Source organism: Salminus brasiliensis, chromosome 11 (assembly GCF_030463535.1).
Source record: "Salminus brasiliensis chromosome 11, fSalBra1.hap2, whole genome shotgun sequence".
NCBI lineage: Eukaryota > Metazoa > Chordata > Actinopteri > Characiformes > Bryconidae > Salminus > Salminus brasiliensis.
In genome coordinates this window covers 5,117,968-5,132,273 of record NC_132888.1, presented here as the reverse complement: position 1 = coordinate 5,132,273, position 14,306 = coordinate 5,117,968, and the positions used below count along the sequence as shown (strand labels likewise).

Below are 14,306 nucleotides of genomic sequence, written 5' to 3'. Positions count from 1 at the left end.
CAGACAAGTAGAAATAACTGTCTTTGTAGGGTTTTGGGCTCATTGTTTTAGATCCTCTTTTGAGTGATTATTGCACAGATGAAGTTGGCAATTAGGATAACCGTGCTAACCGTGTCTAGTAACCAAGTAACCAACCTATAGCTGTATTAATTAAATACAGATAAAATAAGACTAAAATAAAAATAATAAATAAAATGTAATAAATCTAGCTTTTACCAAGATCTAATTAAAACTAACTACCCTATATTGACAAAAGTATTGAGACACACACTCATTCATTAATGGGTATTAAAAAGAGTTCATCCTGCTTTTGTTGAAGTAACTGTCCTGGAGCGGCATTCTACTAGACTGTAGAGCATTGTTGTGAGCATTTGATTGCATTCAATTGCATTTAAACAAATGTTAGAGAGGTCAGGATGTTGAATGATCACCATCTGACCTCATCTCCAACTCATCCCAAAAGTACTGGATGGAGCACCACCATCCATCATTCCAGAGAACACAGTTCTTCCACTGCTCCACAGCTCAATTCTGGGGGCGTTACACCCCTCTAGCCCACGCCTGACAGTGGGCATAGTGTCAATTGGTTCATGTTTATCTGGTCCAGAGAGACTCTATAGGCACTAGACAAACTGTGTATGTGTGTGCATTTGCACATACACAATAAGTGCAACTTACAGTAACTAAATACATTCATTAAAAAGGGTGTCCACAAACATTTGGAGATATTCTGTAGATCATTAAAGTAAACCTTCATTAAAAGAATGCTCAAACGGTTGTTTGAGTGATGCCATAGGATAACTACTATTGGTTCTGTAAAGAGTTTGTAATGTTTGTAATAGAGATGGGTGAATTTTTAGAACCTTTTTAAAGGCCTAAAGAAGATCCAGCATTTACATACAGTGCATCACAAAAGTGAGTACACCCCTCACATTTCCACGGATATTTATGTATATCATTTCATGGGACAACACTGACAAAATGACACTTTGACACAATGAAAAGTCGTCTGTGTGCAGCTTATATAACAGTGTACATTTATTCCTCCCTCAAATATAATAATAATAACTCAATATACAGCCATTAATGTCTAAACCACTGGCAACCAAAGTGGGAAGAATAAATGTACACTGTTATATAAGCTGCACACAGACGACTTTTCATTGTGTCAAAGTGTCATTTTGTCAGTGTTGTCCCATGAAAAGATATACTTAAATATCTGCAGAAATGTAAGGGGTGTACTCACTTTTATGATGCACTGTAATCTAAAGGTTAATTTCCAGTTCAAAGATTCTTCAGGCTTAAATGTTTCTATTACAAACAAGGTTATTTATGGAACCAAAAGCAGGTTCCTCTGTGGCACTGATCAAAGATGTAGTTAAAGTACCTTGATTTTTAATGGTGTATAGGAAACTCCCAAAATAAGGTTGGATGTTCCATCAACTGTGCAGGAGGCCGAACAAAACTGTGGTTCTGTGTCATTTGGATGAAAGATTGTTAAGAGTTATGGAACTGGAAAAAGATCACAGGAGTTTAATATTATAACTGATATTTCTCCACCATCCTAATGTCTTTTGCCCATTTTTGTTGCTTGGATTGATGGGAGTTTATGCTTTTGCACCGAAGGACTCCTGAATCTTCAGCTTCATATTTTTTTTCTTGCTGACCACTCTACAATCCAAGCATTGAAATTTAGGAACAGAACATATTAGAAACAGAACAAATTTTCTGAATACAATAAAAATAACACTCTGTTAATAATTAAAATATTCTGTACTGGCATCAACTGAAAGTAAATATACTGCAGAATAACAACATTCTTACCCCACCTGGAAACAAGCAAGAAGAACATCAAAAGCTTCATCCTGTTACACTCAGTTCTCACCTTTCTCATCACTGTTGACAAATTGGGTTGTAAAAGAACCACACCCTTCTCTGACAGTGCAAAGAAGCAAGATATGTGAAGGCTTATCAGATTTAATATATAGCCAAGTATCCTTTTCTTACATCGTTGCTTGCATTACCCAGGATTTTGCAGAACCTGGTGAGGATTTGAGGATTTAAGAATCTGCAGCCTTTTGGAGCTCTTATGTAAAAGCCCCAGTCCAAATGCTCTGGAGAATGAAGACTCTGCACAGTATAATACTCTTAATATCCTATATTTTTTATGTCTCATTCATTTCCCACCTACGTGCTAGGATATTTAGCTAGACTTCACTTCTCTCTAGGATGTCATAATGCTGCCGGTGCTGAGACTGTGAAGACTGTGAGGCTAGCATGTGCTTCCTTGGCATCTTCTCAAACTGCCTATTTCTCACACTTTGGTGCTGGGACTGACATTAAGTGGTAACTTAGTCAGTTACGACTGCTTTTCAACAGGTGAAATAGGTCACTCTCGTGCTCTGCTGGAAAAGTCTCAAGTATATCTAAGATCTTAAGCTTTATCAGCTCCTGGAGGTTTTACAGTTATGCTAGCATGGGTATGCCAAAGACTGATTAACAGCCTAGAGGCTGGTCTTACTTTTGAAGTACAGTTTTGTTCAGTTATGGCTGATCAAATGCTTTTGAAATACTTTTTTTAAGCCTTTTTAATGCTTCTTTGAGTCTTTGTATTTTTCTGTTTTGGCAAAGTCCTTGAATTGCCTCTATGTATGACAGGTGTTATACAAAAAGACTTGCCATGCCTTGCCACTAACACAGCATCACTGTACAGATATATACACTTGGAGAACATTAACGGCTATTTCTGATACATCAGATAAGCTAGCATCGCACTCGTCATGTGGAAGGCTTATCCTACCCAATCAGAAAAAGAAGAATCAGTTGTGACCTCTGGGTCTCCTGGTCTCCTGGCTTTAGCATCACCGGGAATTGAATTGGTTATCTCCCTCTGATTCAATTCAATTCAAATGTATTTATATAGGCTTTTCACAATGAATGTTGTCACAAAGCAGCTTTACGGAGATCCGGGTCCAAACTTCTTTTGAGCAAGCTAGTGGAAACAGTGACAAGGAAAAAGTCCCTCGGGTTGAGAGGAAGGAACCTTGAGAGGAACCAAGACTCAAAAAGGGAACCCATCCTTCTCTGGTCGACACCGGATCATAGCAATAACAATTAAAACAGGATTAAAAACAACAGTAAAACTAAACTGAATTAAGAGAAAAATGGCATCAAGCCAAACAAGATGTGTCATCAAGCCAAACAAGATGAAAACATGACTGAGATGATCAATCAATAATCATCATGCATAGTGGGTCAGGATCCAGTTGGTGGGTAAAGGCAGTCAACCACAAATGGACCTGTATCAGCAGCAAGCAGACAGCAGGGGGCAGCTCAGCACAAATGGGAGAGAAAAGAAAGGAGAAAATTAGAAGGTGTTTAGGAGTTTAAATAGACTGATGTACGGCCTGTAAAGGAAGTAGATTAGAGGGACTGCAGTATTGATCAGGAACCTGTGAACAGAGATCAGTAGAGGTAGGTTTTTAATCTAGATTTAAACACAGAGTGTGTATGAGTCACGGACACCAATGGGAAGTGTATTCAAGAGTTGGGGAGCTTTACAAGAGAAAGCTCATCCTCCAGCATTGATTCTCCTTAAGCAAGGAACTGGTAGAAGGCCATTGTCCTGCGAACATACATGATGTGTACATAATGGATTGTATGGTTTAGGAGGTTCCCCAAGATATTGTGGGGCCAAACCATTTAATGACTTATAAGTCAGAAGGAGTATTTCATAATTAATGCAGAATGTGACTGGTAACCTGTGCAGGGATGAAAGAAAAAGACTAATATGCTCTGGTGAGCACTCTAGCAGCTCCAGTTGGAGCTTTTTAAATAATTTACATGGACTTCCAAACAGAAGGGAAATCCAATCTTAAAGTTATGAATGCATGCACCAGCTTTTCTGCGTCGTGTAAGGAGAGTATATTATGCAGTTTGGCAATATTACGTAGATGAAAGAAGGCCATTTTAACAGATGTGTGCATCAACTCTTTTTTTTTTTACTGTGCTACTGGATATGACTTAGAATTTATCTACATTTACAGCAGCATTTGCATTTTTGCATTTATCCATAATTGGATCAATAAATAAAACCTCAGTCTGTTATTTTATTAAGACAAATGTCCTCATTTGGTTTAAGATAAGATAAGATAGTCCTTTATTAGTCCCACAGTGGGGAAATTCCCAGCAGAAAGGGATAGCAAGACACTCAGATGCAAAAAAAAAAAAAAAAAACATAGATAAATTATCACTATATACACAATATAAATAATAGAAGTAAAAAAGCAATTTTTATTGCAACAGTTATTTACAGATTATTTACAGATAATTACAAATGACTCTTAATTGCACATGTGGGGGGGGATATTGCACATTGTATTTTTACATTGAGAGACCTCTATTCTCTAAACATGTGTGTGTAGTTTAAGTGTGTGTGTGTATGTGGTCTGCCAGGGGGCAGTGCTGGTTGTGCAGTCTGACGGCAGCAGGAAGGAAGGACCTGCAATACCCCTCCTTCACACACTTGGGGTGAAGCAGACGGTCACTAAAGGAGCTGCCCAGTGCTGCCAGAGTCTCATGCATGGGGTGGGAGCTGTTCTTCAGCATGGATGCCAGCTTGGCTGTCATCCTCCTGTCTCCCACCACCTGCACTGGGTCTAAGAAGCATCCCAGGACAGAACCGGCCCTCTATATGAGCTTATTCAGTTTCTTCTTATGCGCCATCGAGATGCTACTGCTCCAGCAGACCACTCTATAAAAGATGGCAGATGCCACCACTGTATCAAAGAAAGTCCTCAGGAGTTCTCCCTGTACTCCAAAGGGCCTCAGTAGAGTCAGCTCTGTCTTTTTTGTAGAGTGCAGCAGTGTTAACTGACCAGTCCAGTTTATTGTTCAGATGAACACCCAGGTATTTCTAAGAGTCCACTCTCTCGATGTCCATACCCTGGATGTTCACTGGTGGAGTGGGGTGTCTGCACCTGTGGAAAGCCACCACCAGTTCCTTGGTCTTTTCCTTGGTTTGGCAAACAAGTAGAGGTGTAGATGAGTGTCATCAGCATAGCAGTGAAAGTCAATACCATGTTTACTGATTATTTTGCCCAGAGGCAGGATATAAAGATTAAATTGTAGCGGACCCAAGATTGATCCCTGAGGAACACCATAACTTACTTTTGAGTAGTAAGAATATTCATTATTTCACTAAAAACATTGGTTGCAATCTGTCAGATATGATCGAAACCAAGTGAGGGCCGATCCTTTAATGCCTACAGTTTTTTCAAGCTATTGGTCTATAATTGCTAAGCTCATTGGGGTCAAGGTTAGGTTTTTTGAAAAATAGGTTTCATAGATGCTGTTTTAAAGTATTTACACACATGGACAAAATTGTTGGTACCCCTCAGTTAATGAAAGAAATAACAAATAAAAATTCTATATAAATGAACAAATGAAAATCCAACACTGATTTTGAACCATGCTTGACAGAATTCTTTTAAAAAATAAACTAATGAAACAGGCCTGGACAAAGATGATGATACCCTTAACTTAATATTTTGTTCACTGCAATCAAACGATTCCTAAAACTGTCAATGAGACTTCTGAACCTGTCAGCAGGTATTTTGGCCCACTCCTCATGAGCAAACTGCTCCAGTTGTCTCAGGTTTGAGGGGTGCATTTTCCAGACGGCATGTTTCAGCTCCTTCCAATAGGATTTAGGTCAGGTATCATAGAAGGCTCAATGTTTTCCTCTTAGCCATACTTGGGTGTTTTAGCTGTGTGTTTTCAGTCATTATCCTGTTGCAAGACCCATGACCATTTTTGTCTCATCTGTCCATAGGACATTCTCCCAGAAGCTTTGGGGCTTGTCAACATGTAGTTTGGCAAATTTCAGACTGGCATGTTTATGATTTGTTTTCAACAATGCTGTCCTCCTTGGTTGTCTCTCATGAAGTCCACTTTGGCTCAAACAACAACGGATGGTGTGATCTGACACTGATGTTCCTTGAACTTAAAGTTCACCTTTAATCTCTTTAGAAGTTTTTCTGGGCTCTTTTGTTACCATTCGTATTATCCGTCTGTTTGATCTGTCATCAATTTTCCGCCTGTGGTCATGTTCAGGGAGGTTGGCTACAGTCCCATGGATCTAAAATATCTGAATAATATGTGCAACTGTAGTCACAGAAATATCAAGCTGTTTTTGAGATGTTCTTATAACCTTTACCTTTAACATGCTTGTCTATAATTTTCTTTCTAATCTCCTAAGACAACTGTTTCCTTCGCTTCCTCTGGTCCATGTTAAGTGTGGTACACACCATGTCACAAAACAGCACAGTGACTACCTGTAGCCCTATATATATGCCCACTGACTGACACCTGTGATGCTAATTAGTGGACACACCTTGATTTAACATGTATATTAATGTATATTGTGTATTAATGTATATACATGTATATTTATATACATATATGTGCATTAAAACTGGTGCACAATTCATCAACATTAACTGTAGTGGTTTGGGACGGGCAATGAATTTATATTCAAATGTTTTACATTTTATCATTAAAAAAGGTTATGAAATCATTACTACTAATGTCAGCAGGAATGGCTGAGTTAGGTTGTTTATGACTGCTGGTGAGTTTGGTCACAGTATTTAAAAGAAACCTGGGGTTGTTTTTGTTATTGTTTATTAGTGATGTGATATATAATGATTTTGCTTTATTTTAGATTAGAGCAGAGCACAGACAGCAGATCACCTGTTACATGCTCAAGATCTATAGGATGAGATGGGCAGGAGATGGATAAATCTGGAAAGTTATTAATATATACATTTGCTGTTGAGGTTGTTATGGTACATTTGCTCAAAGCGAGATGGCAGGCGGATATCCTGGTTTAAGACTATGTCAAACATAATTAGGTATGTTATAATTCTCTGTCCCAATACCAAAGGTTGCATCCATGAGTAGGACCTATACAATTTTGTATGAATCCCAGGCCATCTAAGATTGATTTAAACCCAGTTCTAAGGGGGTCCTGAGTCTTCTCAAAGTAAATATTGACAATAAAAGCATGATCAGTAGATAGAGGTACTTGATAAGAAGTCAGCAAAGAATTCACTAAGAAAATCTGTCCAGGGTCCAGGAGGACGATAGACTGTAATAAACAGAAAAGAGTGCTGCTTTTTAGAAGGCGGAGAAGAGCCTGCCACTTTACGACTAAGCATTTCAAAAGATTTTGTTTAATAACCCGAGTTTTGGTTTATGCCGAGAACTGAATCATTGATAGGGTCAATGCTCATTTGTGTCAAAATTGAAGTCAGTTATTTCAGTATACAGTTATTTTGCCATAATCCCAATACAGAACATCATGCTTTACTTAACTCTCCTATGCTATTTCACTCTTTGAGCATCATGGGCTTAGATGGTTCCTAGAAGTATTTTAATTTGCCTGTATTTTGTTTATTTTGGACAGTAAATACATTTAAAACCGAAAGGTCTAAACATAATTTGGTGAATTTATTAATTGGACAAATCTAGAAGGTTTGCAAGAAGGCTTTTAGGTTGATACCTGAAGGTCTGGACACAGATGTTATACCATTTGCTGTTTTTGAGGCATTGGTGCAATTATCCATTTGTGGAAGACCATGTACACCAATACATGTCCTTGGGCAAAACTCTTAACATTGGCACACCTTTAAGTGGTGTCCAGCCCTCTTTTTTATTCCCTTAATATATAGACCCTATCCATACCATGCATTAATAAATATTTAATGTAAGTCTTCTTTTATTTCTTTTTTTTTTGTTGTTGTTGTTGATTACAAATAAAGAGTTGGTCATATCTGATTTAAACTATTATTTTAATAATAAGCTCTAATGCCCCGTAATTGCTTGGCAATGTAATCATCTTCTTGGAGCTCAAGAGCCTCAGATGTCAACATTGGTTTTTTATGGTTTCCTTGGTAATGCTTTGCACAGTGAATTGTTCTCATTCAAGATAGGATGCATGTACTTCCCCCCTATTTCCTCCTTAAATGTTACCTAAGACTGTAATGTTTCCTGTCAAACATGTTCAACCTTACACAGAGGAAGTGGTTTATGTTTATTTATGAAACTTGACCTTATGCAGTGAGCACATTTTACACTGTTATTGAGTTTCAGACAATTGGTAGTAATAGATACTATATCGTCACTGTCCAGTCACCAGTCCAAAATGGTGACTTTACAGGAGAAGGCAATAATGGTCTTAACTCTGAATTCAATGAATTTAACTCTGAAGTCAATGTAAAAGAAGACCTCATTGCAAGTAATGTAGAGCATATACAGGGTATTAAATATGGTAAACAGGGTAACAGGGTAAAAATGGAGATGGACATGTTTTTTTTTATGTTTTGTTAGTTAAAAGTAAAAAGTGTTATGTTAATAGACAGTGCATCAGCATGCAAAGGCTTGTTGTGGTTCTTCATTTGTAAAGAACATTTGTTAAGGGTAAAATAAATTAGCCTTAAAATAGAACAATTTAAGAATTATTCATATGACCTGAGATTCTTAATATACAGTAGGTCATTCTACCTTAATAAGACTGAGGAAAGAATCAGGCTATTTTTAATTCTTCAGTCTATATTGTTTTTTTTTTCTACAGCCTAATTGAACTTTGAGTGAAGACAATCTCAAATAAAATCAAATAGGTTCAAAAACCACCATCCAAAGAAAAAAATAATAAAGGTACTTTATTATATCGAAAATGTTTTCAATAGATTAGAAAACACATCTCAGCATGTCCACAGACCTGTGGCAACATGTTGCTGACTAATAAAGAAAACATTCAGTCTTCAGGTTTGGGTTTCTGGCCCTCTTTAATGAATTGAAATTAAAATTAAAATTAAAATTAAAAATAAAATCTTAATTCCTTTCCCTTATTCTATAGGGACTGTTCTAAATTACTCCACCTAAAAACCAGACCTGTACACACCTGCACATGGCAAATACACATCCACAGACTACAAACACCCCAGCAACACCGTTGTGGTTCCACATTGTTATTTTTTTATATTATACCACTGCCCTCTAGTGGTTAAAGCATTTCAAAAAGTTAATCTTAGTGATTTTACCTGCTTAATGTTGTGTCCCTACAGAATTATTAGTATGTTATCACCCTCAGTGTCTTCATAGCTTTTAGTATAGGCAAGACTATGAAAAGACAGGTTTATGATGTACTGCTGTATAATCTATATACAGTTGCAATGAACATGATTAAACCCCAATGCCAATTCTATTAGCAAAATTTACAAACTTTCATCTGTTTCGATATACTGAAAGACCGATTTCAATGACTCAACACATCTAATATATCAAGTGCTTTCTTCAAATTCAACACAAATTAATAACAAGCATCTTTAGTGTTTTAGTAGAAGACTATTCTACTGTTATGACCTGCCATAAACATGACGCATAGCCAGACACCAGCTTCTGGCAGTGTTCCTGAGGAATCTTAGCCCATTTCTCATGGGCAGTGGCCTACAGTTCTTTTATATTCTTAGGTTTGCTTGCTGCACCCACCATTTGCAGGTTTGGTAGTGGTTCTTGGTAGTGATTTAAGACGCTACTGGATTCTCTGCATGTGGTTGTTTTTTTAAAGACTCATTGATTCTCAATTTCAGTCATGTGGACCCCTGCCTTAAATGGTCAACTATTGCCAAAACACCCAAGACATCTTTGGAAGGACGTATCATTGATAGCTGGATTAGATGTGTTGTACCCGGGAACACAAGAAACTTATCAGAAGAAAAGTATCATTAAATGGGTAGTAAATAAGGTTAGTACCTTAGTACACAAGTATGTGTACAAGTCATGTAATGAAAGTATAAGACCATGCTTTGTGGAATAAAATGAAATTAATAAAATTAAATAGTTTTACTTCCATACATTCATTATTTTGTTGCTGGAAAAATATAAAATATTAAATTCAGTTCTAATGCAAGTTCATTAATGTAAATAAGGCATTGTATGTTCAGTAATCAAGCAACACTAAAAATGTGTTGACAGTAAACACAATATTGTTGTGTTTAAGTAACATGTTTACATTAAATAAACAACAGTTAAATTATTCCAATAAAAATGTGTTCCATCAACAATACCACTGGATATTTAGAGGTTGATGCTCCAGTCTGAAAACATTTTAATAGCAACGGCAGAATTGTTGAAAGTGGTGGGTTAATCCAGAAATGTTTGGTAGTTGCCCCACTCATCAGTTATTACCAGGCAAAGTGGGTAATGTTTGTAGTTGTGTTTTATGGGGTTAAAATCTTGTTTCAAAAGACATACAGTGCAAAATACACCAAAATGACACAATGACATGGCTATATTTGAGCCATCAGCAGCCCTGGTCCCCAATTTTCTATCTCCACCATTAGCAGCTATTTTAAATTTCCAAAAACTAAGTAGAATACACCTTAAACCCCCACCTGGGCAATCTTAAGAGACCTTCTTTAGAACATTGATGCCCTCTAGTGGTCATGCAGGTAAAGCTCAACCGTTCTTGTGACTTAAAAGGCCATACAAACATGAGGGTTTGTTGCAATTCAGAGACACTCGGGTCTCCTTCAAGCTCAGTGTTATATAGGTTTATATAAACCAATAGGTTTTCTGTCAGTAGAGCATGGAGACTTCTGACCACAAATGTGTCTAGCTAAGCTAGAACAACCGAGCTTAGCAACAAATGTATGTAAAAGTGTAAATGGGGTTGCTGACTGACACAAACGCAGGATGAAAAGTCAGGTAGAAAATGAAAATCAAGGAGAGCTTATAAGGTTAAAAGCACTTAATAGCCTCAATTGAATCAGTTCAGCTGTAACAAAGCATACTAAATAAAATATCCATGTCATATTAGAGCTGCTCTATTCAGCTCTCCCTATCAGTGCACAGAGTAACCAAGATTACACTGTCACTAAAACAAGCAGTTTAAATGATTATATGAGTTTATGATTATGAGTTCATTTAAATACATACACAGTACTTCCCATATCTCTGTAGTTAAGCCCAGGCATACATTATTAACTGGGCTGGTGGGTCCAGTGCCCAGGGGCCTTTGACTGCCAAAAAACTCAAAAGATCCACCACAGATAAGAAAAGTCCTATATTTCTTTCATATTGTCATTAATTCACGGGATATTTTCTTTTTCTTTTTTTTTTTTTGATATTTTTTTTTTTTTTTTTTTATATCATTTGGCTTGGCCATAAATGGGTGTGGTGGGGTCTCTGAAGTCACTTGTGGCATTAAAAGACAACCATATTCACCATTTGTGTTGAACACAGATGGAATTTAGAAATTTCCAACAGTGGAAAACCCATTTAAAAGCCCCCCTATCTTGATACTCCCAACGTTTAAGCAAGGGACCACATTGTGAACATCACTACCCCCTAGTGGTTCATATCAGGCAGGTAAAACTCAGCATCAACAACGGTTGTTACTAAAGTGTTGTGATTTCCCAGAAAACATGGTTCAATAATAATAATAATAATAATAATAATAATAATAATAAACATTTTTCTGGATTTTTTTATTTTCTTTATATATGTTTATGTGGAGGTATGTGCATTGTCTGCCAATCTTAAACAATCTAAAAAAACAATGAGAATTTTACAGATGTTCATCTATCCATCCATCTTCCTATCCACTTCTTCATGGCTAGGGTCAAAGTGAGTCCTGGAATCTCTGAGCCCAAAGCAGGAATTCCCCCTGGATAGAACACCTGTCCATTGCAGACTACCACTCATACCTATTTACTCCATCTGCACTCTTAAAAATCAAGGTTCTTTCATTGAATCCATGTGAATGACCACTTTGGGTTCTATAAAGAAACATGTTTATAATAAAGATGAGTGTGTGAGTGTAGAACAAGCTTTTAAAGGTCTAGAGAACCTGCTATGGATGTAACTGTTCTTCACCAATTTAAAGGTTCTCAACACTTTTACTTTCTAATACAAACATGGTTCTTCATGGAACCAAAAGTTTGAAAAACGATTTAACCATTAAGGGGCAAGCTAGCATTGTCAAATCACCTACCAAGTGTTTTGGCAGGTGGGAAGAAAACCTATATGAAAGACCAGGCCCTACAAATGACCCTACATTTCAAAATCTAATTGTTCTAACTGGAAGAAGGTAAGGAGGATCGGTTCTTTGCTGCATTTACTAAGCTCTTCTTCTATCCAGGGTTCGAGATCTGGGTTAAATGTTTTATTCACACCCATCCAACACAGTCAGTTTTTTTCCTCTACTCCAGCTTCCAAGACATATGAAATAACAAATCATGGTTGTCTGGCTTTATCATTGACCTGTCTCTGCCGGGTTGTAAGAATAATAGAACAGAATGAGTAAATTGCTTCTGATTTTAATGTTTGCCTCCTGGCACCACAGTGCATAAAACTGCTGCTAATCCAGTTTGCTGTGACAAGACCATCAAGACAAATGAAAACAAGTCCTACCTGAAAGACCAAGGGTTTAGAGGTGTAGTTCCCTGTGGCCAGAGGGGGCAGTAGAGCACTAGAAAACTAGAAAGATAAGAGTTGTTCTGATTGAGCAACTGGCCAATATTTGTGTAGGAACATGTAAAGGCCAGGCAAGTGCCTGTAATACACAAGCATTGACACAGAAACGCAGGCTCTTTCAAAGCTCATCCACCTATAAAATAGGATTCAATCAACTTTTGCACCATTCAATTTAAAACGTCGAGAGGCAGGACCTTTGATTTCCTTTAAAATGCTATTCCATAGAAGTCTTTTTTAAAGGTCATGGTTTTTCAAAAGGTCTTATAAAGGCTAGGTGAAATTCAGATTGAGCAAGCAAAAGCCATGAATGATACTGCTGTTAGGAGTAAGTGCCAGACTGAACCGTTTAGATATATAATTGATTGTCTTCTGTTTGGAAAAGGTTCAGTATCTGGGGTGTGCAGCGTCAGATGGCCTTTACCTCTCACTCAGATCATGGGATTGGTATGTAAGCGTTAATATGACTTCAGATACGAGGACATCAATACCATGGGTCAGGATCAATGTGTGTTTGTGTATTATATGTAGTAATCAGCCACAACATCTTGTTTCTACATATGTTGTCCATTCTATCAGCTCCATTTCCCTTTCTTAAAATTCTTAATTTTCCCAGACTGTAGCCCATCTGTTTCTCAGCATACTCTCTTAACCTCCTTTCACCCTGTTCTTCAAAGTTCAGTATTCCACAGGACTGACCACCACACTACTATTTGGGTGATGGGTCATTCTCAGCAATGCAGTGACATAGAAGAACTGCTGTGTCTGATACACTGGTTTATATATACATATACAGTCATTCCACAAAACACAGTTCTACTGCTCCACAACTCAATGCTGGGGGGCTTGAAACCCCTCTAACCCATACCTGACATAAGGCATGGTGTCAATAGCTTCAGGTTTATCTGCTCTAGAGAGTCCTATTCTAAAAGGCAATACTTCTTTTCAAAGACTAATCAAGCTATGTGTGTTTGTACATTTGAACATCTGTGTCAACTTAAAGTAGCAGAATCTATTAATTACATGGAGTGTCCACAAACATTTGGACACATGGAATTCACATGGAGAATTTTTTTTTTTTTTTTCCATTTGAGGTTTCTGTTTTTTCCCTCCACATTCTGATATTTTAAGCTGACCTCCCTCGGTTCAATATGATAAATATGATATAATACGATATAATTTCTTAATTTAACAGATTCAGAGGGAAATTAAAACATAACACAGTTAATACGCTGTTACTTTTGCACTTTTGGTGTAAACTAATCAATGTGCTGTGAAGTTAGATGAAACTGCCAGTTTTATGTTAAGAAATACTTACCTTTGCTGTAGAGAGAACCTCTGCTCCAGAAAGCAGTGCTAATGCCCTTGTGTGCAGCAGAACAAAAACTTGGGCCACTCTGTCCTCCTGGAGTTGTGGGCTTAGACAGAGGCCAGAGGCTGAAGCACTGAACTCAATGCAGTTGGTCCTGGGGAAGCACTGAACCGAGGGAGGTCAGCTTAAAATGTCAGACTGTGGAAGGGAAAAAACAACAGAAACCTCAAATGGAAAAAATGACACTCATTTTTTTACATTTACATTTTAAATGCACCATGTGTTCAAATGTTTGTGGATACCCCTTGCAATGAATGCATTCAGCTATTTTAGGTTGACACAGATGTGCAAATGCACAAACACGAAATAAGTACTGCCAATAGATTAGTACTCTCTGGAGCAGATAAACATGAAGCTATTGACACCATGCCTAAAGTCAGGTGTGGGCTAGAGGAGTTTA

The 14,306-nt window shown here is 37.4% G+C and overlaps 1 long non-coding RNA gene across 1 annotated transcript; it reads right to left on the bottom strand.

The window, feature by feature from the left end:
* Positions 1-3,275: 3,275 nt before the first annotated feature.
* On the bottom strand, positions 3,276-13,953 carry LOC140565195 (uncharacterized). Its single transcript, XR_011980578.1, has 3 exons — positions 13,853-13,953; positions 12,475-12,540; positions 3,276-5,014 (listed from the first exon to the last, which is right to left on the bottom strand). It is a non-coding gene; the product is annotated as an uncharacterized lncRNA (long non-coding RNA).
* Between the last annotated feature and the right edge of the window lie 353 nt (positions 13,954-14,306).